The sequence below is a fragment of the Eptesicus fuscus genome, chromosome 11 (assembly GCF_027574615.1).
Source record: "Eptesicus fuscus isolate TK198812 chromosome 11, DD_ASM_mEF_20220401, whole genome shotgun sequence".
NCBI lineage: Eukaryota > Metazoa > Chordata > Mammalia > Chiroptera > Vespertilionidae > Eptesicus > Eptesicus fuscus.
The window spans coordinates 78,609,523-78,619,593 of record NC_072483.1 but is presented as its reverse complement, the minus strand read 5'-3'; positions in this window follow the sequence as shown (position 1 = coordinate 78,619,593).

Sequence of the window (10,071 nt, the reverse complement as noted above, 5' to 3'; positions counted from 1 at the left end):
CTTTTCTTTCTTTCTTTCTTTCTTTCTTTCTTTCTTTCTTTCTTTCTTTCTTTCTTAAGCAAAAAGAAAACAGAACAAACAAACAAACAAAAAAAACCCCGCCATCACAACTATCAACATAAAGGACAAAAACCAAGGTATTTTGAAGGGCCAGAATGTCAGCAGCACCCAAGAGGCATGTGAGTGCCCTAGGGACAAGGTAATTGATAAAACGCCAGGGAAATACAGGAAAACTTTAGTCTGACCCTTAGCCTAAATTGGACTATAATACTGTATACTCAAGCCCCTTAAAAAGAAAGAAAGGAAAGAAACAAAGTTCAACAGAGCAGGACATCCACAACATTCAATTTCAATGTTTAATAGTCTCCATTATCTGAAAAATTATCCTTTCGTTTAAACTTACGTCTCACCTGGCATGGATTAGGCCCATTCTGTTGCTCAGAGAATTTTGGGGTTCCGTTTAAAAGTCAGAAGGATTCACTCTTCCTTCCTCTTTCTCTTCTCCTGTTTCAGGGAAAGGGCCCTAGCCGCCCCCCACCCCCCACCCCCCAATTGCTGAAGCTCAGTCTCCCCCCCTCCCCCGCACCGTGGCACAAGCTTGTCCCTCTGTGGCTGCCATCCCGCAATCTACCTCCCCCCCCCCTTACCCTCCCCCCCCCCCCCCCCCCCCCCCCCCGCCATTTAGTTTGTTCTTTCTATCTGCTTCACCCAATTCATGAATATTTAGTAGAGGCCCTCAGTGAATCTTAAATTGGATACTCGTCCTATTCTAATAGATGGGTGTGTGGAGGAGCCACTGATGAGCGAGAAAAGGAGGAGTGAGAGGCCTTTTAGCCATTACTTTTCCTTAGGAAAGGCTTGCTATCAGTTGATTCCATTCACAGTCTTTCCCGGAGCAATTAGAATCTGTGATATTTAAGTAGATTAATGACTACCAGGGGGAGGGAGGCATCACACACGGTAGATTGCTCGTGAGCGGAAATGAAAGAAGAGTGGAAGGGGCTGATGGAGGGGAGTGTTGGAAGCGTGAGATGGGAAAGGAGAAAGGAGCATCTGGTCAGCGTGCAGGGCAGCCCCGCCCGGACACCTCAGAATGGGTGACTTAGAGAGACCGCAGGGGGTTCTCAGCCTCAGCAGGCTTCTCTGCTGGGGGAGGTGCGCCTGGTCAGTGTGGTAAGCGCAGAGTGTCCTGGCCCCTCCCTATCCAGTAGATGCCAGGAGCACCCCTCTCCCAAGTGGTAACAAACTGCCAACAGCAAATGTCCCTGGGGGGAGAGGAGAAACAAAACTGCCCCTGGTTGTGAACCACTTGAGACAGTGTAACCAGTAGAGTTTAATGAGATTTGACAGTCTTACTAGCATTTCCCATTGCAGATGTGGCTTGTAGAATAATGTGCTGAAATAATTTCAGGGAGTAACTTGGTGTGGGTGGTGAGGGGTGGGGTAGGGTGTGTGTGTGTGTGTCTTTAAATCTCAGATGTAGAACTAGGCTAATTGTGCTCCTTGATTTTTAGTATAGCATCATCAGTGCATGCAAGTCCCCATTTTATTTTATTTTTTTCCTTAAACTCTACCCCCCCCCCCCCCTTTCCTCTCCTCCATAAGGTAATCACCACAATATGCTAAATTTATATAGTTGATCCTTAAACAGCAAGGTTTGAACTGCTTGGGTCCACTTCTATGTGGATTTTTTTTTTTCAATACATATATAATCAGTCCTCAGTATCCCTGGGTTTAGTATTTGAAGAGTCAACCAACTGCAGAATGAAAATAGTATTTTTTGCTTCACGGTTGGGTATCTGCAGATGCGGAGGGTCCACTATATGCATTGATCTGCACCATTTTATACAGGGGACTTGAGCTTCTGCAGATTTTGGTATCTGTAGGGTTCCTGGAACCTCCCAAGATTCCAGATTCCTTTCATGTTGTTGGGTTATCTCATCTGTGAGCCCCATGCCTGTCAAAGGCATGTCTGTATTCCAGCTTGTAGGAAGGCCAGGAGAATAGAGGAGTGCATATCAATGCCTTCAGCCCCAGACCAGGAACCCCAGACCAACCTCCCAAGAATGCTAAGAGAGGTATTCTCTTGGTATTCTGCTTTCCAGAACTAATGGACTGCAACAGAATCTAATAGTTTTTGTCATTCCTATGTTCTCTGCAACACTTGATATTATCCAGTGTTCTAGTTTTTGCAATTCTAATAGACACTGATGTTTAAACTTTCAGTATTTTTGTTGCTAATGGTGTTGAGCTTTTCTTCATATTCTTGTTTTGACATCTGGCCTTTTACTGAAATTTACTTGTTCATATCCTTTGCTCATTTTCCTATTGGGTATTGCATTGTTTTCTTGTGGATTTGCATATGTTTTTTTTATTTATTTTGTTTTGACTTTTTGAGGGGGAGGATAGTCTAGATATTAATCTCCTTTGTCTTTATGTTACAGATAGCTTCTCTAGTCTGTCTGTTCACTTTTTCTGGGGGTATCCATTGTGAACCCTGAGAAATAAGGAACCTACTAAGAAGGGCTCTGGTTACTAACTGATCTCGAATTCAAAACAAAACAAAACAGACAGACCTAGCAGCTATTTCTACAGAGGGGTTCTCACACAAAGTGCACTTCAGGGAAAAGCCTGCACCGAACTATTTGCTTTTGCACTGAACTGCCTGCCTGCACTGTGTTTCTGCCATCTGAGCCAACCCATGTAAAGGAGTTCCTGGAATCCTATTTCAACCAATAGGACTGAGGTTTTCCCAATCCAGTGGGAGCTGGGCAGCTCTGACCAATCAGATAGTGCCTTTTGGACCAATCGAACTTTGAGGATTTGGAGTCCTCATTTACACGAAGATGGACCAGTCAAGGACCAAGGATGGGGATTCTGTCTACATAAGCCAGCTCCCCTCTGGCTCAGGGGAGCACACTTTCGCTTTCACCAAAGCCTGAGGACTGTATTGTTTCCTCAGAAACACCTACACATGATTGAACCACACGTCTTCAATTTTGACATTGTGATTTCAAGATTAAGCTTCATGTTCAAAAGTCTTTATCCACTCATAGGATGGAAAACTGACTTCCTTCTACATTTTGTTTTATTAGCTTTTTACTTTTTACAGTTAGGTCTTTATGGTGAGTTCACTTTTGAATATAATGCAAGGCATGGATCCAAACTTATTTTGGGTAAGGTTTAGAATTGTTTTTGAAAGTTCAGATGTAATCAAAGCGTGAACAAATTCTAGCTTTATTCTAGTTATTCACAGATTTGAATAACTAGAAATCATATAGAACTGATTTGTTTTGTTAGAGAACCATACCAAAGAATTCCTCCTTGGTTCTGGCTTCAGAGAAAAATGCTTGACATTTAGTACCTGCATTAGTCTTCTAAGGCTGCCACGACAAAGTAGCACATTCTGTGTGGCTGCAACAACAGAAATTTATTGTTCCGCAGTTCTGAAGGCAAGAAGTAAGATCAATATTGTTGGCAAGGTTGGTTTCTTCTGAAGCCTCTCTCCTTATCTTGCACATAGCTATCTTTTCTTGTGTCTTCACCTGGTTTTTCTCTGCGTGTCTGTGTTCTAATATTCTCTTCTTCCAAGAACACCAGTTATATTGGATTAGGGCTCACCCTAGTTGTTACAGGTACCTCTCACAGACATCTTAAAGGTATTACCAGAGAGCCCCCTGAGTCAGAGGGGGAGGGCTGTCCCTACCTAGGTTCTTATCTTCTCGTATAAATGAATTCATATGAGAGATCCTGATTATGTTGTGATAAAGCCAATTTATTAAAGCAAGCACATTTATTAAAGAAGCAAGGGGGAAAATATAATGTTCCTTCTTTTAATTTGTGAACCTGTCTTGTGTAAGCTCTCAGGAAACAATCATTATATTATTGCCCTTACTACAGAATACCTCTAAAAATCAGGGAAGATTTATATTAAACAAATTTATAGAAAACAGGTATCATTTGAGGGCACTTTAGTTCCATGCCAAAACCTTAATTTCAGATTTTATAATGTGTTGTAGTAAGAGTGAAAGCTAAGGCTACAGTTACAGAGGCTCAAAAACACAATTGTTGAAATGAATAGAAATTTATTTTCCTCTCGCTCCCTGTGGGCACTCGGGATCACAGATTCCTTTCATGTTGTTGGCTTATCTCATCTGTGAGCCCCATGCCTGTCAAAGGCACGTCTGTATTCCAGCTTGTAGGAAGGCCAGGAGAATAGAGGAGTGCATATCGATGCCTTCAGCCCCAGACCAGGAATCCATCACATCCCACATTATTCCACTGGTGAGGATGTAGTCCTGGCCACATCTGGGAGGCTGTGAGTGAAGTCTTCTGCTGAGCTGTTGTGCACTCAGCTACAACGAAAGAGGGGCAGACTGGCTTTAGTGGACAGTTAGTGGTCTCCAATGCATAATGGAAGTTCTAGTAACTGATATTATATGTCTCCTACCAAAGTGGCAACATGCGTAAGCTTTTGTGGTGTTCCCTTGCCTCTGACCGCCTAGCAACCATGCCTTCTCTGTTTCATCCTGCATGCTTTCTTGGCAACTGGGTCATTGACGGGTGGTAGGAGATAGACCATAAGACTCCATATTCTTTTTATTTTTTTAAAGAAAATTCTCCCCATCTTAAAAACAAAAGCAAAACAAAATATACACGCACTCAAAATAAAGCAAATGCCAGACAGCCCCCTGGGTCAGAGGGGCTCTTTTTACTTTTCTCCTAAATAATCACGTCTTTTGAGGAGAGTGCTCTGTTTCGTTTTCAGATCAAAGAAGTATAAAGCTAAGCTTGAGTTTAAGCTTAGCATGCAGTTGGTTTAACATCCAGGTGCATCTGGGTAATCCTGTAGCAATTTTCAGTTTCGTTCATAGGAGAGCATTCATGAGTTGACAGAAGCTATTGCCAATGGAGGAGACAAGGACATAAACAGAGGAGCACCACGCATGGTACGGCACACTTTTAATTTCCTGGAGGTGGTATTTCCTATGGCGCTGCAGCATTCCCTCCCTTCCTCGGCAGGCCTGTTATTACTGGGCTGACAGATTCCTTCCTTAAATGCACCTGCTGGGTGAGCACTGCTATGCTGTGAGGCACAGGTGTGCTGGGGTTTCCTTGGGAGATTACAGACAGTGAGGACAGACAGTGGGTAAAAGTGTACAAACATTTGGACTGTTTTTTTGAAAAGACATTTGAGAAGGGATCTTGATCAACAGTGTTAGTCCATGTCTTTATAAGCAAAATGGAAAAGAGGCTTTCCTCTTTATGGCTGGAAATATGTACCAATAGTATGTTGTGAAAATTGTGCAGGTCCCGTTTCTCTGTAGGCTTCCAATGAGTAGGGAAGGGAGAGGTGGGAGCAGCCTCCTGGCAACAATGAATCCTCACTCTGGAGGATCGCGTTTGCGTCCACCCCCCACTCACCCATACAAAACTCACCTGTGGAATGAGGTGATGTTTTATCAAGTCCTTATACAACACTGTCCCATTTTGAGGCGTTCTTTGGCATATCTGGCAGCCCCACTCCCGGGCAGAGAGTCAGCAGACTCTCTGGCCCGCACAGTTCCTTTTAAGCTTCAGAATTGCCTGCCAGCAGGTGCTTTTCAATCACTTGAAAGAGAAACTTCAAAATTTCCCAACTTGCCTGGTAGCCACATTATCTGTATTTCCTTTTTCCTTTCTATTTCCCAAAAGAGGAAAGGGTTCAAATGTACAGGTGAGTAACTATGGGACTAGATCAGTGGTCGGCAAACTGCGGCTCGCGCGCCACATGCGGCTCTTTGGCCCCTTGAGTGTGGCTCTTCCACAAAATACCACGTGCGGGCGCGCACGTACAGTGCGATTGAAACTTCGTGGCCCATGCACAGAAGTCGGTTTTCGGCTCTCAAAAGAAATTTCAATCGTTGTACTGTTGATATTTGGGTCTGTTGACTAATGAGTTTGCCGACCACTGGACTAGATTATAGTTTATAAAAGAGGTGGGAGACGATGCTACTTCAGGGCAATATGACATAACAGAGTAACTTACAGTCTAGAAGGGAATGTGAATTCAGCTGGTTCACCCTGCTAGTCCCATGTAGGATTGTATGGAACTGAACATGTTACTGGTTGGCCAGTGTCTGTGGTGCAGAGAAAAGGGGCTGCAAGAACCAGGGCTGTCCCAGAAGAGAGGAACTGGCTCTTAGCCATCATCAGAACTCCTGGGCTGAGCCCCAAAGCCTGGGTCCAGAGCAGAAGATCAAATCTTTAGGCTAATTTCCTGCTTCCTGAGGGACAGGACTTGAAGTCCAAGGAGTTATACAAAACTTTTTCCCTGGGTAACTTCAAGTTCTAGAGCAGTAATTCTTATACATTGTACTATCCTAGGAGTTTATTGAGGAGGTAGATTCTCAGATTTTACTGCTAGAGATTTTGATTCAGTAGGGTTGGATTGGATCTGCATTTTAGAAACAAGTTCTTCATAAGATCCTCTTGCAGAGTAAAGTTTGAGAAATGCTGGAGAAAGAGAAAGGAGGAGAGACAGAGAGGAGAGAGAGACACACACAGAGAGGATCTAAATGATAATAAGTAGACAGAAAGTATGTGAATTATATGTCATGTCCTCCAATTTATATTTGATACATTGCAGGTCCTAAAGTACTTCCTGGGCTATATCCAGTAGTTTGCTTTCTTCCATTTCTTTTACTTGTGATATGTTTCTTTGTCTCTGCATTTTGGCTGCTTCCCTGTGTTTGTTTCAATGTATTGGGTAGAGCTGCTATGTCTCCTTGAGTTGGTAGAGTGGCCTTGTGTAGTAGGTGTTCTATAGGGCCCAGTGACTCAGCCTCCCTAGTCATCTGAGCTGGGAGCTCTAGGTGCACTCCTTTGTGGGCTGTGAGCACAGTCTTGTTGTAGTTGAGACTTGATTGCTGTTGGTATCACTGGGAGGAATTGACCTCCAGGCCAACTGGCAGTGAGGACTACAGTGGAAGAGCTGCTGTGCAGGAGACACCCCTATGGAGCAGGACTTGCTTCAGTGGGGCTTTGGTGCTCATTGAGTCTGCCCCTTGAGTGTGTCCCTTACAGATGTATAGAGTTGTAATCTGGTATGGTCTGACACTGACCACTGGGTACACTGGTTCTTGGGTCTCTAGAGAGGAACAAAGTCAGCCACTGCCTGGGGCCACCCAGCAGGAGCTACAGAGAGATCTGCAGATTCCTCCTCTTTGCATCAGGTTTGGAAGTGCCCAGATGAGGCCCAACTGGGAAGCAAGACATGCTGGTGCTGGTGCTGGGTCTTGGGTCTTTTATTGATATGTTTGTGGCTCCCTGACCCAGCTGCAGCTTGTTTGAGATTTTAGCCTGAGCAAGGAAAGGCCATTGTTATGCAAAAGTTGCTGCAGACAGCTTGGGTGTGGTTGTAAACTGGATGAGGTGGGGTGGCCTATTTGAGCCCTTTCCTGCCCTCTGACCTTAGCCCTTTACATATTCAGCAGGGGGTACAAATGGCTGGTACAAATGGCAGATGGACTCGGATATGTCACAGGTACAATTTGAGTCCTATGAATTTTGTGGCAGCTCCATAATTTATACAGGGAGTGGCTCAGGCAGCTGTCTCCTGGGGTGGAGCGCAGAACGGAGTTGTCTGAACCTGCATTTGCAAAGCACTTTACATAAGACAGACAAAGCATTGTTTGTACATATTAAAGAATAAGGGATGGGGAGGTTGATGGAAATTACACTAATGTCTCCCAAGCCACCTGTTAGCACTGGCATAATCTCAATCTTATGTTTTAAGATGGATTTGGTGTTGTTTAGTACCTTGATGCCCCCTCCTCTTTTTGAAAGCAAAGTCTGATCTCTCTTTTTAGTGTCCCCATCCCCATAGTTTGCCTTCCCTCATTCAAGTGTTTGGATAGTAAAGTTACCTTTACCCATGTTTTCGCTCCCAGGCTATACATATCAATTTGTAAAAAGCTAAATGGAGAACAGCTTAGCATCACTGAAATGTCAGGAAAATGCCCAGAAGGCACCAATTCAATACTGGAGTTTCAAATTTTGAGAATAGAATTAGGCCACTAAATCAGTTTTCCTGCCTGTGTCACAGACTATAGGGATATGTCCTAGTTCTTTTTTTAAAAAAAGGTGCATTTGAACCTCACTCGGTATAACTCACAGATCTTTGCTGGGGACCTGTGGGAAACCTTTGGACTTGAAACTAATTGAAATCTGCATTGAAATGGCCTTTTCCTTTCTTTATTTAAATATCTGATTTGCTATACAACCTTTTCTTTTTGGCTTGCTTGCATTCTGCTTATTTTTTATTTAGCTGCACAAATTGTCTATCCTCCACAGTTGAAAAAGAAAAAATAGGGACGAATCATGCTGTTTGCTAGATCACAGGTACAACTTTTCCTTTTGTGTTGGAGGAAAGGACACATTTCCTTTGGTCAGAGGCGAGAGGAGCTAGTTGTCAATACAGAGAATTATGATCATGTTGCCAGTGCCACAGTTGAAGCAAAAATATCCTTTCTATTTGAAAAGTGAGGAAAGATGAAAACATATGTCTGGGCCCATCATTGTCATTCATCTCCATATCATAGATGCTGCCTCTGATTGCAGCCTAAATTTGCTCCGGACCACATTTCTTTTCCGGGGCTTGACAGATTGTGGTTTTCCAACTGGCTCCTGATTAGCATGCTGCCTGTTCTCTCTGTGTCCTCCTGCTGCACCTGCTGCGGCAGTGATTGTTCTGTGAACATAGGTGCCATTGGCTTCAGAGATTGAAGAGTGCCTTGTGAGTAGGAATAAGCCAATGGATTTATCAGGCCCTGCACAAATTCTACCCACCTTTTGGATAATAACTTGGAAAAGTAATGTTTTCCTCTGGGAATTGTGGTTAAAAATGTGTTTACAAACTATGCCTATATCCGCTTCACCTCTCCCTCATTTCTTATACTTTTAAAATTTATGATTGCAGCCTGGCCGGTATGGCTCAGTGGTTGGGCATCAACATATGAACCAGAAGGTCACAGTTTGATTCCTGGTCAGGGCACATGCCCAGGTTGCCAGCTCTATCCCCAGTGGGAGGCGTGCAGGAGGCAGCCAAGCAATGATTCTCTCTCATCATTGATGCATCTATCTCTCTTTCCCTCTCCTTCCTCTCTGAAATCAATACAAATAATTTTTTTTAAAAAAACAATCCTCTTAAAAAATGTGTAATTGCATTTTATAGCTGGAAAATGGTAGAAAGGTTAATTTTTAATGTCCTATAGCAAAAAAAAAAAAAAAAAAAGAAAAAAAGAAAAAAAGAAAAAAAAAATTTTCCAAGTAGATTTACTGAGATTTCTCTAGCAAATCTAAGAGAAGTCTTAGAGGCCTACAGATTCATCCCTTCCAGGACTATCCCTCTAATTCTTACTTTCATACAAATCTGGGAAATTAAATATGCAACGGGCTACGGATGACTGTGGTTTGTTCAGTGGGGAGCTTTGTAAGAAAAGCATATTATTTTAATGTTTAAAAAATCACTGGTCTACACTGTGCATTTCCAGATGATGGGAAAGCTGATCTCTGAGGCCTGGATCAGTGCAAGCAACTCTGCCGAAGAAAATCTTTCCTTCGATTTACCCTGTAGGACTGAAACGCATGTATGCCAGGGTTCAAAGGGAAAGGGGTTCTCCCTTCTCTCTCCTGCGTGATGCTCTTGGCACCTAGGGTTAGCTTAACTTGAGGTGCGGGACTCCTCTGCCTCTGACTTTGATTGGGATTTCTGACTACAGACCTTTTCAGAGGACAGACCAACTCTCTGGTGGGGTACAGGGTAGGTGCATGTGTGTTGACAGTGGCTTGCTCCCTGACATGTCTCAGGAATGGGTATTTCCTCCGGCACCTTGACTTTTACTGCAGTGGTGCGACCCAGAAATAGGGCTGTTCCACTTTTATGTGTGAGTAGGAGAGAAACTTCCTTCCCTGGAACAGTTATCTACTAGCACTTTGACACTTCCAACTTGGAGATTATAGGAGCAAGCAAGTAAATATTAGGTAAGGAGCAATCACAGATACAGTAATCTAGTTTAAGCCAAACATCAT